The 22659-nt window shown below is 38.8% G+C and overlaps 1 protein-coding gene across 2 annotated transcripts in view; it reads left to right on the forward strand.

The window, feature by feature from the left end:
* CACNA1S (calcium voltage-gated channel subunit alpha1 S) overlaps positions 1–22659 on the forward strand; it is a 3469037-nt gene that overhangs the window by 59490 nt on the left and 3386888 nt on the right. The gene's annotated exons all lie outside the window — the stretch shown is intronic.

Raw genomic sequence — 22659 nt, forward strand, 5'->3', positions numbered from 1 at the left:
AGTTGGTTATTTGACCGGTCGCATATTTTATTTGCGACCTAATGGAGGTAAACCCTTTCTTGTTACTGTGTAGTTTCAACATCACAAAACTTACTTGCCTTTGTAGGTATTTCATCAGTAACATCACCCAGCAATGTACATGTATCACAGTAAAATAGGCATGAACCCTCAGGTGTTGCATATGGCAGAAAAAAAAACACACACACACAAGCTAAAATATACGAACTTAAGCCTTTTTTATACTTTTTAACAATTTGTCACCATACATTACAACAAATAATTCATGAGTAGCTGGAGTTAACTACAAATGTTAACCAGTTACACTGCTGCCACATTAAAGTAGGTGACATCTTGATCTTCAGTGTTATTGCTAGTTTTCTTCAACAGTATCTGAAAGGGTTAACTAATAGGTAACCCTGGCTACTGCATGCATTAACTTTGGTATTGCATGTCACCATATTGTTACCTGTGAAGGCACATAAAGCATCATTTATATTTACTAGGATTCCAGTACCTGCATCTGTAGCTTTGCATTTATTATATTATGTGTTTGAACCAAATAGCTGAACAAAATTGGTTAGGACCTCCCTGAACTTATACTACAAACAACATACTTACTTTGTAGGCTGCTTGCTATTCCTAAAACAATTGAGTCTGAAAGAGAGATATTGTTATACAGAATAACCTACTGCTTTGCTGCATATCATTTTACTGGCTGTATTTCTGGGAAACCATATTGCAGTGCAGTATTTTATTCTTTTATTTTTCATTGGTTGATTATTTTTTTTTATTTATGATGAGGTTCATTAACTCATAACATAACCCTATTTGCTCAATTAGCTGCCAGATATTTTAAGTTATTTGGTAAAAAAGAAAAAAAATCTTACGACAAGCAACCCTAACACAAATAATTTTATCTGTATGGGTTGTTGAAGCATGATCTTTAATGTATGCTGCCCCTGTCTTCCTTTTGGAAAAAGTTGCCTTTACCTGTCTTGCAGTCTTCTTCCCTACCAACCTTTAATATCCTTCTGGATGACTGGATGGGTGATAGCAAATTTGCATTGTGGACATGTGGAAAAAGTCTATTTAATGAAAGACATTTTTAGTCTCCTACATGTATTAGGTGATGCAACTGAGCTTTTCAATGGTCTCCTTGGCTGTAAGGTTAGTAAGAACCTGTGAACCTAAGAGGAAACCTTAGTGAATCACAATGTCTGTAAACATCTGTTTTTTGAAGAGGTAGCCTATTTTCTTAGACTGCCATTGTATGCATGTTGAAACAAACACTGTTCTGCTTTCTTTTAGAAGTGACAGTAATATCATGGTACAGAAAGAAGCAGCATATGTAGGAGGAAGGAAAGAACTGAGTTCAAATCCCAGGTTAGGCTATAAAAAGAGTCAAGGGGATAGAAATACACTCCCTACCCGTCCCACACTCCCTTGTCTCTCTGCTTATTCCTGCACTGTCTGCAATACTACCTGACTACGTTCCCTCATTTGCAGCTCTCAAATGCAAATGCAATACTATTTAAAAGGATTGAGAGAGTCAGACATTGTCTGGTCTGTTTTTTTTTTTTTAACCTGGAATAGGAATATGAGCAGTCAGACAGAAATGTTCTCATACTGAGATAACAATTCCTGATCCTAACTGCACTTTTCTTGTCCTCCTGATCCTGGCTGGCTGGGTCTCTGGGGTCACTCTGCTCTGGGATGGGATTCCTGGGGGTTTTGCAGGGTTGCTGGCACTTGTTGCTCCTTCTTGGCTGGGATGCTTGTCTGCCACTGGCAGGAGCTGAAGCAGAATGAATGCTGAAGTTTAACACTTTAAAGGCAAACAGCTTTACAGCTCCTGTCCTCTCCTGCTCCTCCGCTCCACTTGCTTTTTGCTGTTCAGTGCTGCTTCCAGCTGTACGAGACAACAAGTCCCAGTCCCACTAGTCTACTACCAATATACATTTAAAAAAAAAGATCAAAGCCGAGAGAGCCCTTTTCCGACAGGCTGGCAGTCTCCCTCACAAAGCTGACCTCATGGCGCTTGCCCTGTGCATGATGACGTCAGCGACAACTTCCCAAATTTAAAAAAAAAAAAATGGGAATAAAAGGGGGCATCTTTGGACTTCAAAGATGGTAAATACCAAGGAATTCAGTACAGCTGAGAGGTATGGCAGGGAGTGATATTTATGGGTGAAGACTGGAAACTAATTTGCAATAGTGAGGATATATCAGAAGACCCAAATAAAATACAGCCAGTCCACAGGGACCAAGCACAACTAAACAAAAAAATAAAACGGACCACCAACCAAATGACTCTGATGAAGCTGGACTTGGCATCTGGCGAAAGCGCTTAGTTCGTTTGGTTTTTGTGTGTCTGAATAAAGTGGAGCAATTGACCTTGGTGGTCTGTTTTATTTTTAATTTTTTTATATATCAGAAGACCTAGAAGGGAAAATATAATGAGGATAGATTTCTGAAGATGTCATGCCTGAATAGTAGGGTGAGCTTCTTAGTCGCTTGGTTGTTGAGGGGTGAATAAAGAGCCTTGCCCTGCTGGGCAATCAGTGTCAGGGTATATTAGTGCTTGCTATTAGGTCTAAGCAAGTGCTGGGCTGTAAGATGCTTTTTGAGTGCTTAGGTTGAGAGTTAGACTAGTTTCAAGGGAAAAACTGAAGAGGAGACTTAGTGGAGCCGGGACTAATTTAACCGTGGCTAACCAGCACTGCCCGGTGCGCAAAACTGTGCAAACGCGGTTTTTATAGTAGGGAAATGAGAGAGATAGAATTGAGACCAAAATGGCCAATAAACTACTAACTTCTAGGCTTGAACCACTCCTCCAGACAGATAGGTTGCTCAAAGCTCCCCTCTCTCACAGGTGAACAGAGAAACTTCCTTCTATCCAAGTAAGGTATGGGCAACTCAGAAACTAATATCACAGCCCTGAATTCAGCACTAGCCTGAAAATTGGACTATACTAGCTTAGAAAGGCATGAAACAAGGATTTTTTTTTTGTTTTTTTGAAAAGATAAGGCAAAAACAGTAAAAAATACACTTAAAACAGCTTTAAACGACTACAAATGATCAGAAAAGGCTATCGCACTTTAGTGTGTAGCCTACAACAGTTAAACAAATTATTTAAACAAAAAACAACTTTTTAAAAGCGCAGTCAGTCAAATAAGTATGATGTGTGAAAAAAACAAGCTTTTAAATCACAATAAATGCTGCAAAATCTGCGTTTGGGCGGAAAACAGTTAAGTACAGCAAGAAAGTACAGAAAACTGATACTTAATCACTCCAAAGTCTCTCTCCTAAGTTAGAAGGCTTGTATCATTTTAAGGCTTTCTAGTGCTACCCAGTAGGTTAGTTACAGGAAAGATGGGAAACAAGCGCAGATGTGGTCTTTTAAACCAGAAAGTTGAAAGAGATGGACAGACTGTCCAAATGGTCAATAAACTACAATTTCTGGGCCAAGAACTTCTCCTCTCGTGGTAGATAGGCTACCTAGTGCTCACCACTCCCACTGATAAGCTAGAAGGCTTTCCTCCTACACAGAAAGGCTTGCGGGGCTCAGAAGCTTACCAACAGTCCTGGATACAGCAACTCTGTATCTGGACTAGGCTAGTTACAGGAAAGGTGGGAAACAAATGCAAGTGTGGCTTTTAAACCAGAACGTTGAAAGAGATGGAAAAAAAACTGCCCAGACGGCCAATAGCTACAATTTCTGGGCCAGGAACCACTCATCTTGTGGTAGATAGGCTACCTAATACTTACCACTCCCACTGATAAACTAGAAGGCTTCCCTCCAATACAGATATGCTTGGGGGGCTCAGAAGCTTACAAAGAGTCCTGGAATACAGCAAGTCTGTACCTGGACTAGACTAGTTACAGGAAAGGCGGGGAACAAGTACAAACGCAGGCTTTTAAGCCAGCAAGTTGAAAGAGATAGAAAAGCTTCCCAAATGGCCAATAAACTATAATTTCTGAGCCAGAAACCACTCCTCCTGTGGTAGATAGGTCACCTAGTGCTTACCACTACCACTATAAGCTAGAAGGCTTCTCTCCAACACAGAAGGGCTTGGGGGCTCAGAAGCTTACCAACAGTCCTGGATACAGCAAAACTGAACCTGGATTACACTAGTTATAGGAAAGGCGGGAACCAAACACAAAACGGGCTTTTAACCAGAAAGTAGAAGGAGATGGAAAAACTGCCCAAACGGCCAATGAACTACAATTTCAGGGCCAAAACCCACTCTTCCTGTGGTAGATAGGCTACCTAGTGCTTACCACTCCCACTGATAAGCTAGAAGGCTTCCCTCCAACACAGAAAGGCTTGGGGGGCCCAGAAGCTTATCAACAGTCCTGAATACAGCAAGTCTGTATCTGGACTTGACTAGTTACAGGAAAGGCAGGAAACAAGCTTAGAATTTTTTTTTGTTACAGAAAAGCAGCTAAAACAGCAGTAAATACAATTCAAATTGTAGTGCAGGCCAGCACACCCGAGCGTGTAGCAACACTATGGCAAATACAGTTCAAATAAATGCAATTCAATTAACAAATGACTAAAAAACAAGTGCAGAAGGCAGTAAGTTAGAAGTTTACTGATAAGCCGTAATAAGTGCAGAGTAAGAGCGACTGAACAGATAGCACGCAGAAGAGCAACTAAGACAGTTACAGTAAGCGCAGATGAATAAGATATATATATTTTTTTTTTTTTTTAGGGAAGGAACAGAGCAGGGTTAAGAGGCTGCAGGGGTTGTTTTTCCCAAATGCTCTCTTTGTACACAGTAGGAGTGCATGAAACTGGGATATGATCTCACTGCACTCAGTTGCATGAGCAAATGAGATGGGCCCAGAAGGAGTATCCAAATACAGTCTACAAGAGGGGCAAAACAAGAACAGGGAGGGTGGGTGGGGAACTAACTGTAGAGAGACAGCCACAACTTCATTTGAGTTAATATTCAGTACAAAACACAAATAAATAAATTAAATACAGTACTATATGCAAAAGAGCAGATAAACCTTAAATTCACTTATACGTCCAGCTGATTTCAGGAGTAATTCAGGGAATACCAGTGACAAAAAGATATAGGTACTTTTCCGTTATCGGGGCAACAGTTCTAATGAGCGCTTGGAATCTTATGATGTACTCGCAATGAAAGGAAGTTAGACAGTCTCTACGTTTACTTTCTTTTATTCTTCATGTAAATAGTCACTCATTTCATGCTGTCATGCTTTTCATATTATTATCAACCCGTGGATTCCTTTGTGTACTGTTTCTTGAGAAAGATATAAGGAGGGTTTGTGAACTTGCATCACCTGTAATTGTATTGTGTGCACTCTGCAGTCCATGTTGAAGCTTTTGGAAATGCATGTTTTTTTTACACTTTACCCGTGTTTCTAATTGGAAATGCGACAGTCAGATGAAACTGTACTTTCAGGTTCCTTCAGAGGGGAAGAGCCTAGCAGGTACAACAAGTAGTGTGCACCAATAGACAGTGAGAAACTGTTCTGTGGGCTGGACTCAGATTTTCATATTACATTTCACATACGGTCCTGAATTTTGTTGCAGGTCATGGGAACGGCGCTGTAAAGAAGTAGGAGAAACTACAATAATCTAAACACACTCCAAATGAAGCACATTTTGCACTTTGATGTTGTACCACATTTGGCTGGTCAGTCCAAGATTTTACTATAGGGTTAGCACCTGTCCCTCTTGGGGCACTTTTGCCATTTTTATTTATTTAAGTATTTAGAATTTTTTATTTATTGTAGGACACGTCCTGAGATTTTACTTAAACTATTTCTTAACTTTTCTTTAATAGTTACAAAACAATGGCCTTTATGCATCTGAAACGCCTAAATGTTATATAGGATACTGTTAGCAACTCAAATGCTGAAAGAAAGAGCTTTGCTAACTGTGGGTACACAACCGTAAAAATCAAAACTGTTTATCTGTAATAGGTTCAGGTAGTTGCCTTCATGCTTGTAAGAGAAGCCCCTTTTCAATGTAGAATCATCCCACATCAGCAGCAGCTGTGCGATCATTGCGAGCTCATTAGAACTGTAGCCCCGATAACTTCTTATAATGTTTACAGTGTTGAGTTAGTAAAAATGTTAAGATATTACTGGCCATTCTTATATAAGGGGAAGTCTGGGGTTAAGAATTTACCTGATGCCTTTACTGTCTTCTATAAGAGAGACAGAAATATAAAAGACGTGGTTGTTCATAATTTGTTTTCTGTGCCTGCTGAAATTTTTATTCTTCTACAAAATTCTGGTAAATTTCAGTGTGGAAAATGCTCTATTGTATTCATGTGGTCAGGATTTATGATAAAATAAATGGTATTTCTTTTCAGCCTAGGGCTATTTTCTCCTGTGTGTCCAGTGGAGTGGTTTACTGTCTCTCATGCTCTTGTGGTTTCTTCTATATAGGAGAAACCAAAAGAATGTTTATAGTCAGAGTACAAGAGCATGTTGGAGACATTAAAACTGTCTTTCGTCTTTTCCCGGTTAGGGGTCGCCACAGCGGAACTCCAGTCCGCTAATGATTGGCAGTAGAGTTTTACGTGCTGGCTTGCCAGGCCTAAAGCACAACCTTCAACGTAGGAACGCCCATTCACGCATGTCGACACACAGAAGACGCTTTAACTGAGAATCGAACGAGCAACGTAGAGACATTAAAAATCAAAATTTGGATAGCCCTGTGGCAGCACATTTTCATGCAGTACATTTGGGGTCTTGTACAGTTTGAAAGCATGCATTTTAGAACAAGTTCTGGTTAAGGATGATGCTGTACATAAAAATAAACTGTTATATAAAGAAGCAGTCTATATCTTAAAGTTTGGCACTTTGGTTCCTCATGGTTTAAACAAAGAACTTGAGTGGAAGGCTTTTCTGCATTGTGTTTGTTTAATTGTTTTATCTAATTGATTAATGATGTGATATTTGTTATTTAAATGTAGCTTGTGCTACTGTGATGTTACCTCTGTGAAAGGCTTGTTGCCGAGGCGCTGGAGTATTAAAACATTTTTGGATTTTATGCTTCTGTAGTTGGTGTTTTTCGCTTCTTCTGTGTTTTTTTATTTCCTTTGTTCCACCTTCCCTGGTAGAGGTCCTGACCACAGATGTCTCCTCCCTAGAGTGGGGGGGGGGGGGTATTACAACAGGAGGATGGTCCAAGCCTAGGTTGTGGACTGCCAATGATGCTGACTTTCACATAAGTGCCCCGATGCACAGATGAGGGTGGTTCTCCTTGTGTTGTAGGAACTTCAGGATTACCTTGTGATGTCTTTCCAAACAGACAACATGACAGGATGGTTTGGAATATTATTAAAAAAAAAAAAAAAAAAAAGAGGACCAAGAGCCTACCCTTTATGATGGGAAGCAGTAAGGATTTAGTAATGGGTGATGGATTCACACTGGTTCTCATAGCAACATACACTCTGGGAGCTGCCAGTTGCTTCACAGACAGGATCAATAGATCCCTTCTGATGCCTCACAAGTGGGCCCTTAATCCAGTGGTAGCAAAACAGATCAGTCATTGGGGTTTTCTCTGCTGCGATCTTTTTGCATCCCCACACAACACCAAATGCAGCAACTACTTTGCCATGATCGTTCCTTAGGGATAGTCACCAAAGGATGCTCTAACTCGGCAATGGCTTCCTGGTCTTCTTTATGCCTTCGCACATTTACCCTTGATCTTTTAAGTTTTTACACTTAGCAAGCAAGTGTAAAGCCTTTGCCATCCTCATAAATCACTCTGGCTCAGACAGATTTGGTTTCCCCTTCTCAAGCATCATCTCATGGAACTTCCCTGGATATCAGATTCAGTGCAGGATCTTCCTTTGTTCCCATCCAAGAAGCCTCACTCATCTCTACAACCTGAAGCTAACTACTTGGGTTCTCCAGGTCCATTAATGGCCAGTGACTAAACCCTGTCTTCTGAAGTGATCATGATTCTAACAGCCTCTCAGAAAGAGACTTTACCTTTCTCAAAATATTCACCCTTTTTCTGTTTGTGTTCTAGATGTCTTCCTTTTTTATCTGATATATTTGATACCAGCTCTAGATTTTCTACAGCAAAAGTGCAGCTAGCAACTATCTCTAATTTTCATGCAGGGCATCAGGAATGTTCCCTCCCCTCGCATAAGCTTTGCAAAGCCTTTCTAAAAGGAGCGATTTTACTCAGATCCCAATCAGTGAACCTGTTCCCCCTTAGGATTTAAACTTTGTGCTAGAATCTTGACAAATCTATAATTCGAATTTTGGCTTCTTGGACTCCATTAAATCTCGTTCCTTGTAAAATGCTGTTTTTGGTAGCCATCATTTTTGCCAGAAGAGTTTCTAAACTTCAGGTACTTTTGTTATCAGCCTCTTATTTGTTTTTTTTTTTCACAAGGACTGGGTGTCATTCCTTCCTAACTCATCTTTTCTTCCTAAAGTAACTTCTGAAACACATTTAATACAGTCCATGCATTTACCAGTATATTTTCCTAATTATTCTAACAAAGGACGGTAAATTCTCCACACCTTAGTTGTGCTTAGACAGCTATGTTTCTACCTTCACAGAATCAGAGCCTTTTGTATGGACTCACAGCTTTCATCTCATTTGGAGTGAAAAAAGGTCTCTAAAGTAACTCTTTCCAGACAGGTTTTTGATTGCATTGCTTACATATATGTTTCACACAACTGAACTCTGCTGTGTGAACCTAAGGCTCATTCTACTAAGGCAGTGACAACTTCTACCACCTTTTTCAGGTGTTCATCAGGAGATGAAACCTGCATAGCTGCCAATTGGTCTTTCATGCACACGTTCATCAAACATTGCAAATTGGATTCCATTTTTAAAGCCAGAGTGTTGGCGGTGTCATCTTAAGGGCAAGAAAGTCGGGTTAAACATACATTTACAGAGGAAATAAACACACATGAAGGCAATCAATTTGGTTAAAAATGGAAGAGCGGAACAACCCTCCCTTCCTCCCTTATTAGAAAACACATGGTCACATGACCTCTCTTGACCTCTCCACACCAACGACGTCAGTGTAAGAGCACACATACGGTCATTCACTCTCTTTTATTATTATCAGCCAACACCCCCACTTGCTCTTACGCTGTGTACAAATACATTTTAAGAACATATTTTGGATAACTCTTCCTTCACATTCCAAATATGTAATACATGAACCTTTCAATTTTCGATTTCGTAGCAGGTTTAGTAAAGATATCTGCAACCATGTCCATTGTCGGGCAATATTCAAGGCTTATTTTGTCATCATTAAGTGCTGATCTAACAAAATGATACATAATGTCAACATGTTTACATCTCTGTCGGCTTACTGGATTCTTCTACAAAGCGATTGCTTCTTGATTGTCCTCCGATATTATTACTGGCACACACTTGCACTTTCCATCCATTATACTCAACAACTGCACAAGGTACAAACTCTCCTGTGTTGTTGCTCCCAGTGCCATGTACTGTCTGCGTCACATGTAGATAAAGCCACCGTTTGTAGTTTCTTTGATTTCCATGAAGTAATAGGCCCGTCTCCATTGAGGCTAAAGCAATAACCTGTTGTACTACGCCTATCGTTTTGATCTGTTGCCCAATCTGCATCACTGTATGCTACAAGCTGAAGTTTCTCTTTACTTTTCTTGTAACACAGCTCCCTGTCCACTGTACCTTTTAAGTACCTTAACACATGTTTGGCTAGTGTTAAATGAGATTCACTCAGTTGTGACAAATATTGTGAAAGTTTATTTACAATCCAACTAAGATCAGGTCTCGTGCTTGTCATAACATATATCAAACTACCCAGAAGCTCACGATATTTTCTTGGCTCGGTAGATTCACTGTCACATTCAAAGTTTGTTTTTTGTTCAGAAGGGGTACTTCTTACTTTACAGTTAGATATACCAAATTTCTCAAGAAATTTTGTGATGTATCTCTTTTGGTTCATCTTTACTTCACCACTATTCTGGGTATAGTCATTGTCTAGAAAATGTCTTAGCTTTCCCAGATCTTTCATTTTAAATTTATCTTTGAGCATTTCTTTTACATCGTTCAGTGATTCATTGTCACTAGCTGCTATAATGAGATCGTCAACCCATATAATTAGGACTGTTTTCTCATTTTCAGCCTGTCTGGTGTATACACAGTGGTCTGCGGGGTTTTGGATAAAACTATTTTCACAAAGATAATCGTGCAACGTTATGTTCCAGTTAAGCCCTGATTGTTTCAATCCGTACAATGACTTATTCAGTTTACAAACCAATTTTTCATCATTATTTAATTTCTTTTCAAAACCTTCAGGTTGCTCCATATACACCTCACAGTCAATAGGAGCATGTAAATAGTCCGTTTGTACATCCATCTGGTGCAACTCTAAGTCATACTGATCTGCCATCTGCATTAGACTTCGTACAGATGTCATACTTGCAGTTGGTGCAAATGTTTCATTGTAGTCTATACCAGCAACTTGACTGCAGCCTTTAGCCACATATCTGGCTTTGTAAGTCTCATGTATTATCTGCATTGTCTTTTACAGTGAAAACCCACCTACACCCCCCCCACTGCATTTTTATCTTCTAGCAGTGTGGTAAGTGTGAATGTGTTGTTTTCCTGTAAAGACTTAAGTTCCTCCTTCATAGCTTTGACCCACTTCTCCGAGTTAGACAAAGTCATGGCCTCTTTAAAGCTCTGCGATGTGTTGCATATTAGTCTGTAACAATAGTCAACATTAACTGTCACATAATCATCATTTTCAACTTTACACTCATAGTCCTTCAAGTATGCAGGTGGTTTTCTCTCTCTTTTAGAGTAGTGTGTATCCTGCCTTTCCTCTTCTTTTGTGATTTGACTGACAGCTTTTGATTCTGACTTAAACATGCGCACTTCTTCTGGTATTAAAATCTTCATTCATCACTTCTGGGTCTGTCTGAATCTGGCATTCAACTACATTCTTAGTAATGAACTTAATTAACCTGTGTTTAAGAAACCTTCCTGTGTCTGGATAATAGACCAGATGTGATGGGCTGTTTTTATCATATCCGACAAAAATCCCCTTATCAAATCTTGGGTCGAACTTCTTTTTATCTTGTCTGTATGCATATTAAAACAAAAAACTCTTCACCGGTAGCTAGAGAGAGTGCCTGTAACGACAAGGCAGGTAAAATGATGATAACAACCAGGCTCTCTCACCACGAGGCTATAAAAGACTGTCTGATGAAGCGTAGTGGTAACTACGCGAAAGCGCTTACAGTGAATAAAGGTTCTTTGCTGATTTTATACTGGATTTTTTACTGGATAAGTGAAGTTGTCGTTTTGGCTTTGCCGATTTGAATGCCTTGATTTTTATGAACTCTGAGTCATCCACAGAATTTTCTAACTGCTTTTATAGCCTCGTGGTGAGAGAGCCTGGTTGTTATCATCATTTTGTCTGTATGCATAGCACACTGATCCAAATTCCCTCATCCTTGAAACATCAGGTTTCTTTCCTGTTAGCATGAAGAATGGTGTCTGCCCCACATGCCTATTATAACATATGTTGCGAATAAAAGCAGCAATCATTACTGCATATGTCCACAATTCTTTAGGTAGGTCACTCTCTATCAACATACACCTTGACGTTTCGAACAGTGTTCTCCAGTTTCTGTCTGCTGTCCCATTCTGAGGGGGTGAGTAAGGTGCGGATGGTTCGTGTTTTATAACAGTTTTACTCAGTAGTGACTGAAAGTCGTTCGACATGAGCTCATTGCCATTATCTGATCTGATACACTTTACACTTCCATAAGGGGCAGAATCTGCAATAAACATTTCAGTCACCTTGACTGTGTCACTCTTGGCTTTCAGAAAGTAGACAAATATTACACCTGAATAGTCATCAGTAAATGCTAAAGTATACTTAAACCCATCTTTTGCTGCTGGCTCAGTTGTGCCTGCCAAATTAGTATGGACTAGTTCAAGCACAGTTTTTGCTCTTGCATCTGGTTCTCTGTTTCTGCTCTGGACAAATTTCCCTTGCGTACAGGTTTCACAATCTAGGTTAGGTCTCTCAACTTTACCTTTAATTTTCATACCTTTTACCACCTTTTCTAATTCTGACACATCTTCAAAATTACAGTGACCAAGCATTACCTCTCTTCTGTGCGATCCCACAGGTTCTAGTCCCGTCAGCTAATTCCACAATGTGCTCCTTCGGTTGGAAAGTTGCATCAAAGTGTTTAAACTTTTTCAGGTCGTTAATTATGTGTGACGTGGCACCAGTGTCCACCATCAATCTCTTCTGTTTTAATTCACAAATCTGATACTCATTTATTCTGAAGACAAATGTGTGATCATCCGCGTCAGTTGCTTGTTTCACATTATCTTTCTTCTTTCGTCTACAGTTACTGTCCCTGTGGCTGGAGTTTTTGCACAAACTACACCACTGTCTCTGTCCTTTATATTGTCTCCGGCATTCTTGTGCCTTGTGTCCCTTTTGGCCACAGCTATAGCATATAATCTCTGCTTTTACTCTTTCTCCAAGGCCACTCGCTTTCATCACATTATCATTACTTACGTTGGCATTAAGTTTCTCGGTATGTTCATAGCTTCTCAACCTTGTTTGGAACTCACCAAAGCTCAACTTATCGTCATCTTGCATGATGTGGACTGCAAATGGTTTAAAAGTTTCGGGCAATCCTTTTAGAATAATTGCAATTAGTAATCCATCACTGAGCTTCTCCCCAGTATTTCTAAGTGCCATAATGGCCATTTCAGCCCTAATAATATAGTCTGTGACACTTTTACTGGCGGCCTTCTGGAGGCTTGTTAATTTGGTGTATAGGCTAATTACCCATGGCTTCCCTTTCCCGGCATAATGGTCTCTCAGGATCTGAAGCGCTTCTCTACCGTCGTCTGCAGCTTCTCTCATGACGAGGGACAAACATTTGTCGTATAAGAACTGTATTAGTTCTGCATAGGCCTTCCCATTTTTCTCAGTGACTTCTTCCTCCTCATTCTCGTCATCCTCTGCGTCGTGCTGCACATTTTGCAAAATGTCGTCTTTCAGCCCTAGCAAGCGCAGGTGTCCCAGAAACTTTGTCTTCCACAACTCGTAATTCTTTTCATCTCCATCAAAACATAATCTATGCCATCGGCTTCCTACTTTCCTCCTGGGCCCATAACCTGTTGGTGTCATCGTAAGGGCAAGAAAGTCAGGTTAAACATACATTTACAGGGGAAATAAACACACGTGAAGGCAATCAATCTGGTTAAAAACAGAAGAGGGGAACAACTCTCACTTCTTCTTCTTCTTCACATGACCTCTCTTGACTTCTCCACACCGACGACGTCAGGGTAAGAGCACACATACGATCATTCACTCTCTTTTATTATACCATGACCCCCCATTAGTATTCCAAAACGTGCACGCTGATTGGTCAGTGTGCACATTGTAAATCGACTTATACTAATGGAAAAAGTCCGGTCGCTTGGACTTTTTCCATTAGTATAAGTCTTTTTTAAAACACTGTCTCGCTATGTTAAAGGAGTTTAACATAGCGAGACAGGTTTAAAAAAAGCAACGGAGATCTCCATTGCTTTTTTTAAAGCTGTCTCGCTATGTTAAACTCCTTTAACATAGCGAGACAGTGTGTAAAAAGCAACGGAGATCTTGCTTTCTCCTTGGCTTTTTTTTTTAAACCTGTCTCGCTATGTTAAATGGGTTTAACATAGCGAGACAGCTTTAAAATAAGCAACGGAGATCTCCGTTGCTTATTTTAAAGCTGTCTCGCTATGTTAAACCCATTTAACATAGCGAAACAGTAAAAAGCAACGGAGATCTTGCTTTCTCCGTTGCTTTTTCCCACAGCTCTGATGTACTGCGTAAGCATGCGCAGTACATCAGAACTTCCGCGGAATACCAGACCGCTGCGGAAGGGCAGCAAGGAGGCATTATACAATGCCATTATTTAAGAAAAGTAATTATTTTTTTTCTTAAATAATGTCATTGTATAATAGCAATAACCCATGCCTGGATGTGGGTAATGCTGGATTTACCCACGGTTGGCTTTGTTTGGCCACTCGGGCTTCGCCGTCGTGACCAAACCACGCCAACCGTGGGTAAATCCAGCATTACCCACACCCAGGCATGGGTTATTGCTATATTATTATCAGCCAACACAGAGCATCCTTTGGTGCCTGTCCTTAAGGGTCTCCTGTCATGATGCCACCGTGAAGTTTACATATCTTGGGATTCTGACTCACAGTCATTCATTTTAATGCCACAGACAGAATGGATTATGACCTTAATATTCTGTAGGGATAATCTGCTAAAAAACTAATTTCATAACCAAAATGAGTTTTGATGTACATGCTGGTCTGTGTAATGGCTCATATTTGATAGGGAAATGGAAGCACTCCACTTTAGAATTTTAGCCTGCCATGAGTAAGGTATCCTGTTATCATAAAACAACCATGTTTGCCTTATTGTTGTATTGTGTCATTAATTTTGTTCTCTCATTTTTTTTGCGCATTTTAAGTAACAATTTATTGATACTGGCTATCCTAGTTGTGATATAGCATCATTTTCCCATAGGAGTACTGATGTGACCCTTTCACTCAGTGAAATCACAGTTAATTTGTCTAAGGTCATAATCCACATATTTTTCTGTCATTGAGTTTGGACTTTTACTCATATATATTACACATTTACCTTTGTACCAACACTTTATTGCCTCTTCCCAGTAATTATTTTATATAATTTAAAATCTTGCTTTGTAGAGCCTCCCAGTAAAAATAATAATAAAAAAAAACGGTTCAGGTAAGTAAGTAAAGTATGCAACAGTGATCTGAAATAGCTTTTAAGTGCCCAGGATATTCTAGTACAAGCAGCTGTTTCTGCAGTCATGCTCTAAATTTGTCCTGCTTTTTCAGTCGCTCATCTGTTGACACTTGAGACTTTTAACCACTGAGGAAAGAAATACTGATTTGAAGCTGGTTAGTAAATCTATATTTGTTAGCCTGTCTCATAAGATTTCAGAAATACTTGGAATGGGATTATATCTAACAGTAATTCAGTACATGGGGTGATTTAAGTTTCGACTTCTTACTGTGGCTGAGAGGGTAAAAGATATCCTCTAATGCTTAAAAAATGCGGTTCATTTTTGAGGATCACATTACTGATCAGTAAAGCAAACAACAGTGGCACAAAATATTTTGAGCAGACTTTGCAGGTTGGTGTAGGGATAAATGTTCAGGTCACTTATCATAGGGCTGTGTTGGAACATTTATGCCTTACATTCCCTTTATTGTTTAAAGTAAAACGTCACACTCGTACACTTACTTTATACACCATGGCTTGTGCTGCCTCCAGTGCTGTGCTGCATTCGTTGCTGTGCTTGTCTGTTTTAAGGTACGATCCTTAAATAAAGCCTTTCATAAAGTCTGAAATTTTCCCTCCTTGATTTCACCAAAAAGTTCACTGAACTTTGCCGTGGGTGATGTTAATGTTGGCATACCTTTCAACTGTCCAGATTTTCGCAGAATGTCCAGATTTTTTACTTATATTTTTTGTCTGTTCCTCATAAAATTTGTGGTTTCCTGGCAAATCACTGGGATGATCTAAGGATTGAAGTCTCTAAATAATAACATACATTTGAGTTTCAGACTTCAAATCCTTCAGAAAACATGTGCCCAAACAAATCTTGTTACTTTAGCAACTTTCTATGTTTATAAGAGTAATATTTAAAATATGTCCCTATTTTTGGGTCTTTCACCCCCCATTTTGTCAAGCTTTGTCCAGATTTCTTGCTAAGAGGTTGAGGGGGTATGAATGGAGGGCGTACATGTTGGTGCATACATAGATTTTAATGAGTGCACCACAGCAAATTCATGGCGTCCATCCATTAAAGTCTAAAGACTCACCTCACACAAGCCCTCAAGTGACATTAGAAAGGAATTCAATGGAATTATGTGGACAGGAGTGTAATAAGATGTTTACTAAACTTCTTATTAATAATCTACCCATGTAATTTTAGTCAGATACAGTATATAAAGTACCTCACAACACTTAAGTACTTACATTATAAAGTGCTGTGAAATATACCAAAAGTGTGACTGCACACTGTAACATGTATGGCAGGCATTTTAGTATCCAGTCCACAGACATTGATGGATATGTTATCTATCCACACCTAGATGCACGTGATGATTGTGGGTGTACAGGGATGACGACTGCATGCAGAAATTCCTTGGTGTATTGTGAATAACAGCAGAGTCTGTTAAACAATCTGATTTTATTCACAGAATGCTCCTTAGAAGCAGGATCTGAATGACAGCAGATATAAGGATGCGGTGCCACGTGGACCATAAATTGGAAGACATTTACATTGTATCACCAAGGAAACAAATAGTATTTTTTGGCATTCTAATGATGATTGTTGCTTGCTGCGTCAGGACTCCCCCCAAGGTCCTGCTTTCTATTATGGACATTACCTCTGACTACTTTTTCATGCCATGGCCATCTGACCTTGGGTGTCTGCTGTTTCCAAATGACTTTGTCATTCGTCAGAAGTAAAGATTGAGGAGGTGAAACAAACACCATCACATTATTGGGACTGTGTTTTATACAGTGCTATTAGCCCATATTAGCCCATAACCTTTAGGTACAGGTGTGTAGTGAACAGGAACAATGTAACCCAACGCACGTACGGCAAAGTGCACGTTTCAACCAAAACTTATAAATCCAAAAAACCAAACAGGCCAGCACTAAACTCTACCAAAATACTTTAATAAAAGTTTAATGGGCTAGAATACCCATAAATGAATATACAAAAATAATGGCATCCAAAGGGTGACAAAGCATACCAGTTTCAGCATAAAGCCTTCATCAGTGCTATCTAGCAGATAGTATTACAATCAGTATATATATATAAAACAACCAAATAGTGCACCACACAATTATCCAATCACAATTGTTCACTGAGTCCTGGAGAAAATAAGCTACCTAATGTAATTATTCACATTCTTTCTTTATAATCCAAGAAAGAGGGTTTATGCTGAAACTGGTATGCTTTGTCACCCTTTGGGTGTCATTACATCTTTCAGTGTTACATGGAATGTTGATTAATTCATGTATAACAATGGATATGGTTTCTTTAAACATTTTTAAATTATTTGTGCCAATAAGCCTTGTTAATTGTATTATAAGATGTTCTGATGAAGCCCAATGTGGTTGGGTGAAAGCGCTTAACCTATTCAGTTAATACTAGTTACATTTGGAATACTTTTTAACCTTTTTTGCTTTGTTACAATAAATTCGCTTTACGCTGACAAGTGGTTTTGCACTTATTACGGAGATCTCCGTTGCTTATTTTAAAGCTGTCTCGCTATGTTAAACCCATTTAACATAGCGAGACAGGTTTAAAAAAAAGCAACGGAGAAAGCAAGATCTCCGTTGCTTTTTACACACTGTGTCGCTATGTTAAAGGAGTTTAACATAGCGAGACAGCTTTAAAAAAAGCAACGGAGATCTCCATTGTTTTTTTTAAACCTGTGTCGCTATGTTAAACTCCTTTAACATAGCGAGACAGTGTTTTAAAAAAGACTTATACTAATGGAAAAAGTCCGGGCGACCGGACCTTTTTCCATTAGTATAAGTCGATTTACAATGTGCACGCTGACCAATCAGCGTGCACGTTTTGGAATATTAATGGGGGGGTCATGGTATAATAAGATATTTACAAAGGGACAATAATATTAGGGTGATGAAGCCTGATAAAGGGGGATGGGTGGTCCTATATGACAGTATTGAATACACAAAAAAGATGTACGATATATTATACTATTCAGGTAATTATGAACCTAAATCTCTCAATGAGATTAACATAGCCTACCAAAGAATAGATTCATATTTGGAAGAATACTTAATTGAAGGTAGAATTACCAATGATATATACAATTATTTAAAGGTTAAACATCCTAAACTGGCTACTTTGGTAGGCATACCTAAAGTACATAAGGATACTTTGGACCCCCCTTTCAGACCCATTGTATCAGGAAGTAAATCTAAAATGTTTCCCTTAGGCAAATATATTGATATCAAGTTAAAAAATATATACAACACAATATCTCATATGGTGAAAGATTCATGGGAGTTTCTTAGTAAATATCCAACAGATGCATGGAAAGAAGGAATTATGTTTGTTACTATAGACGTCATTGATCTCTTTTCATGCATCCCTAAACATGAAGGACTAGAAACATTTAACAATAGTATTACTAAATATACCAGTTTTAATTGGGATATACCAGTTTTAATTGGGATGTAAGAAATCTAATTTTGGAGCTTATGTCCATAGTACTTGACAACAATTACATATATTTTGAGGAGGAATATTTCAAGCAGTCCGGGGGTAGCTATGGGGGCAGCTTGTGCTCCCATTTATGCAAACCTGGTCATGCTTGATTGGAAAGACACTAAATTGTTCCCCAGTGAATATTACAAATACATCAAACATTATTCCAGATTCCTGGATGACATTTATATATTATGGGAGGGTGACATGGAGAAATTTCAGTTATTTATACAATTTCCTAACAACAGCAGTGAATACTTAAAATTCACTTATATACATAGTTATGAAGGTGTGGCTTATCTGGACACCTATATCTACAATCAGGGAGGGCGATTAAAATCTAAAATATATCGGGAAAAGCACATTTTCTAATAATTACTTGGAATTTGACAGTTGTCACCCCGACAAAGTTAAATCTAATGTATTCAAAGGACAGTGCATTCGTGCTGCATGGATGACTTCTGAATATGACACTATGTTAGAGGAATTGAACTTTATAATAAAGTTATTCCAACAAAGAGGCTATCCCCAGTATATGATGAAAAACATTGTACAATATGTTATTCAGGAATGGAATATAAAATATAAGCCTCTATTAGCGGCTGGGATAGAGGTAAAATTGAGTCAAAATATTGGACATGACAACGATAACATTGTGACAGGCCCATATCAAAGATCCTGTATCATACAATACAACTTAGTTGCCAAGGAAGTGAAAAATATCTTATGTAAATATTGGTATTTGGTAATGGGTGATTCTACTTTGGTAGACATCATTGGTATTAAACCAACTTTATCTATAAAATGGGACAGACTGTTAAACAGTATTTAGAACAACAGTGTGGAAGGGTAAAGAACACTAAGAAAGGATGTAGGGCATATAGTAAGAAATGTGATGCATGTAATCAATGTTTTTATATTTTGGAAATAGATAAAATAATGTTAGACAATGGACATAAGACATTAGTTAGGTTTAGATCAGGTAACTGTAACACTAAAATGATTATATATATATGGCAAAGTGTAATATTTGTTCTCGTTGCTATATAGGTAAGACAGAAAGAAGTTTCAAAAAGAGGATTTATGATCATACGTATAGTATTAGAACAAAGGACACCGCAAATGCACTATGCAGACATGTTAAAAGGAAAGGTGATGCACACCAGTTCAAATTTGCCATTTTGGATATAATCAACAAGGACCTCAGAGGAGGTGATCATAAAACTTTGTTGAATTATAAGGAGGTATGGTGGCAGATATATCTGGATGCAACTACCCCCCCTGGACTTAATGATCACATCCCAGTTAAACCCATCTTAGAGATATTACAGTAATAAGGTCATTATATAGTCTTACAAAAAATATACTGCGGTGGTGGTGCTGCAGTAGAGTTGTCGCCTCACAGTAAGACGTTGTCCTGTTCGATTCTCAGCTAGAGCGTCTTCTGTGTGGAGACATGCGTGAATGGGCGTACCTTCGTTGAATGCTGTGCGTCAGGGCCGGCAACTCGGTATGTAAAAATCTACTGCCAATCATTAGCGGACCGGAGTTCCGCTGTGGCGACCCCTAACCGGGAAAAGCCGAAAGACACAACAAAAAAGCAAAAAATGTTTCATGTTGAACAAAATGGTTATTATCAATATATGTACCAACCTAAATATTTCTACAGCAGTGGAGAAGTTTTTTTATATATAGTTTACATTTTAGTCAAGTATATATAGATATACATTATATACACTAGTTGTATGATACGAAATATGGGATCCACACATTTAATAGCTAGCGAGTGCGGTTAGGAGACATTTAGTCTAGTTATTTTAGATTATTATTTAAAGCTCAACTAGTGCAATAGAGATATCTTATACATTTTTATAACATATTTCACATATATTTTATATGTATATATTTTTTAACATTTTATATTTTTTATGTATTTTTTACATACATACATACATATAGTAATATATTCAGATAGAATACTTGTACATCTGTGATAGGATTGATTGTATTACTAGGATGTAGCTCATTCAGTTCTACATGGAATGTTGATTAATTCGTGTATAACAATGGATACTGTTTCTTTAAACATTTTTAAATTATTGGCGCCAAAAAAGATTTATAAGCCTTGTTAATTGTATTATAAGATGTTCTGATGAAGGTCAACGTGGTTGGGTGAAAGTGCTTAACCTATTCAGTTAATACTAGTTACATTTGGAATGCTTTTTAACCTTTTTTGCTTTGTTACAATAAATTTGCTTTACGCTGACAAGTGGTTTTGCACTTATTGGTGACTCCGGGGCTGCTTGTATTATCCATTTGTTTCCTCATTGGATTATAACCCTTATATTTGACGCTGACATGAAAACTGCAGATGGGTTCATTGCATGGATTTTATTTCTTTTAAATCTGTTTCAGGATCCTAGTCTCTGATTTGGTTCCTTTGTTGTCTGTGTGCCCAACTCTATTCGTAGGTTCATAGGTGTTTACTAAGTAATCCACCACAAGGGCCTTTTTAAGCCTAGCCATGTATTCCATATCTCTGACAAGTTCTAGTACCCTTGATAAGTGTTAGCAGGGGCTTGGGAGATGAAGCATTTATAAGCGGGGGCCCTGGGAAATGAACCATTTACAGGCTGCGTGTGTCCATTCAAGACATAGGTGCCTAACCTGGTTTGAATTTCCTGTTCCCCATTCAGTTGTCGAAGTTACACTTGAATTGGGGTAGGGAAGAACTCTGCTTCACACGGATGGGGAGCCTGTTCCAGAGAAAGGGTAGTCTCTGGGATACATACCTGTGTCTTCAGCAGGTCCTATTTATATCACAGGCAAGGTTTAAGTCCTTAAAATGGGTAATTCTGGTCTGCTTGTTTTGCGGATATGCAAGAGATCCATCAGATCTGTGACAGTGCCTTGCATGCCAGGCATAAATCTCCTCTGAACAGCCTGTAGGAGACAGAATATAGGGATAGTGTCTTGAGGCAGTCTGCATAGGACGTATTACTTATGCTCTGTATTCTTTTAGTGAGAAACCTCTGTGGACATTCCAATTGCTGGATATGCCTGGTTAGGTACATACCAAAGGGGGCATTGTACTCAATGACAGGTCTTATGAATGCTAAATACAGTGGAACAATGACTTCCTTAGACGTAGATGCCATACCTTTGTTTATAAGGTGCACAACATATAATGATTTCCTCACTACTGTAGACACATGATGGTCAAAGGCTAGATTACTGTCTGTGTGTGTCCCCGAGTCCCTGACTACTGGTCAACTCTTATGGGTGTGTTGTCAATATGATAGTTTCCAGGGATAGATGACTTCCTGAAGAATACTGTTATGCATTTCTTGGCATATAGTTTTACTCCATGGCTCTGGCACCAGTTATTTATCTAAGCCAGCTGTTCCTGGAGAACATTTATGTCGGTGGGGGATTGGGTTCATATCATTATAATGAAAAGTTAATAGTTTGAATGCATAAACATCGAACGTTATGCATCGACATATTAAAACATGGAATCACAGTTAAAATAATTTTAACAACAAAAACAAATAATCTAAAGAGTGTAGGCAGGGGGGCAAGCCCCCTGCACCCCCTGCTACTTAAATATACCAACTCCAAGATCGCACTTTAACGGAGTATGGTGCGGAAAGGGAAAAATTCCCTTTCCTATACTGTAGCGCGATCTCAGAGTTGGTAAATTTAAGTAGCGGGGGTGGGGGGTGCAGGGGGGCCTTTCCCATCAAGTTTTTGTTATTTAATTATTTCTTTCTTTTTTTTTTTCGAAGTTACGGAACTTTGATCATATGGTGTCTACCATATGGTATTCGATGTTACGTAACTTTGAGATTATAATATAGACCCTGGGGGATTATATAATTTGCAGTCATCTTCAAACTTAGTCAGGCAGAGACCATTGACATTGGCCTTGACTTCAGAGATGTAAATGCCAAAAAGGAGTGGTCTCAGGACCATTCCTTGAGGGGGATCCCACTTGTGACTGGCCTCTTTCTAAAGGTGGATTCCCCAGTGCTAACATCCTGGGTCCTGTCTGTGAATCAGCTAGCTATCCATCGAGAGACATAATGGTTTGTACCTAACCGATTTTGTCAACAATGCCCAAGTTGGGTATTGTGTCAGATGCCTTGGCCAGGTCGAGGTAGGCAGTGTGAACCATTTTGCTGTCATTTATTGCTTTGGTGACCTTCTCAAAGAAGTCTGAAATTTCCAGAATTTGCTCTTTCTGAATTTCTGCCCTGCTGTTTATTCTCATCCACCGTGATCCTCCTCCACCATGGAAAATACTTGGTGTTTGCCATAAGCATA

The sequence above is a fragment of the Protopterus annectens genome, chromosome 7.part0 (genome assembly GCF_019279795.1).
Source record: "Protopterus annectens isolate FY-2018-M chromosome 7.part0, PAN1.0, whole genome shotgun sequence".
Lineage (NCBI taxonomy): Eukaryota > Metazoa > Chordata > Ceratodontiformes > Protopteridae > Protopterus > Protopterus annectens.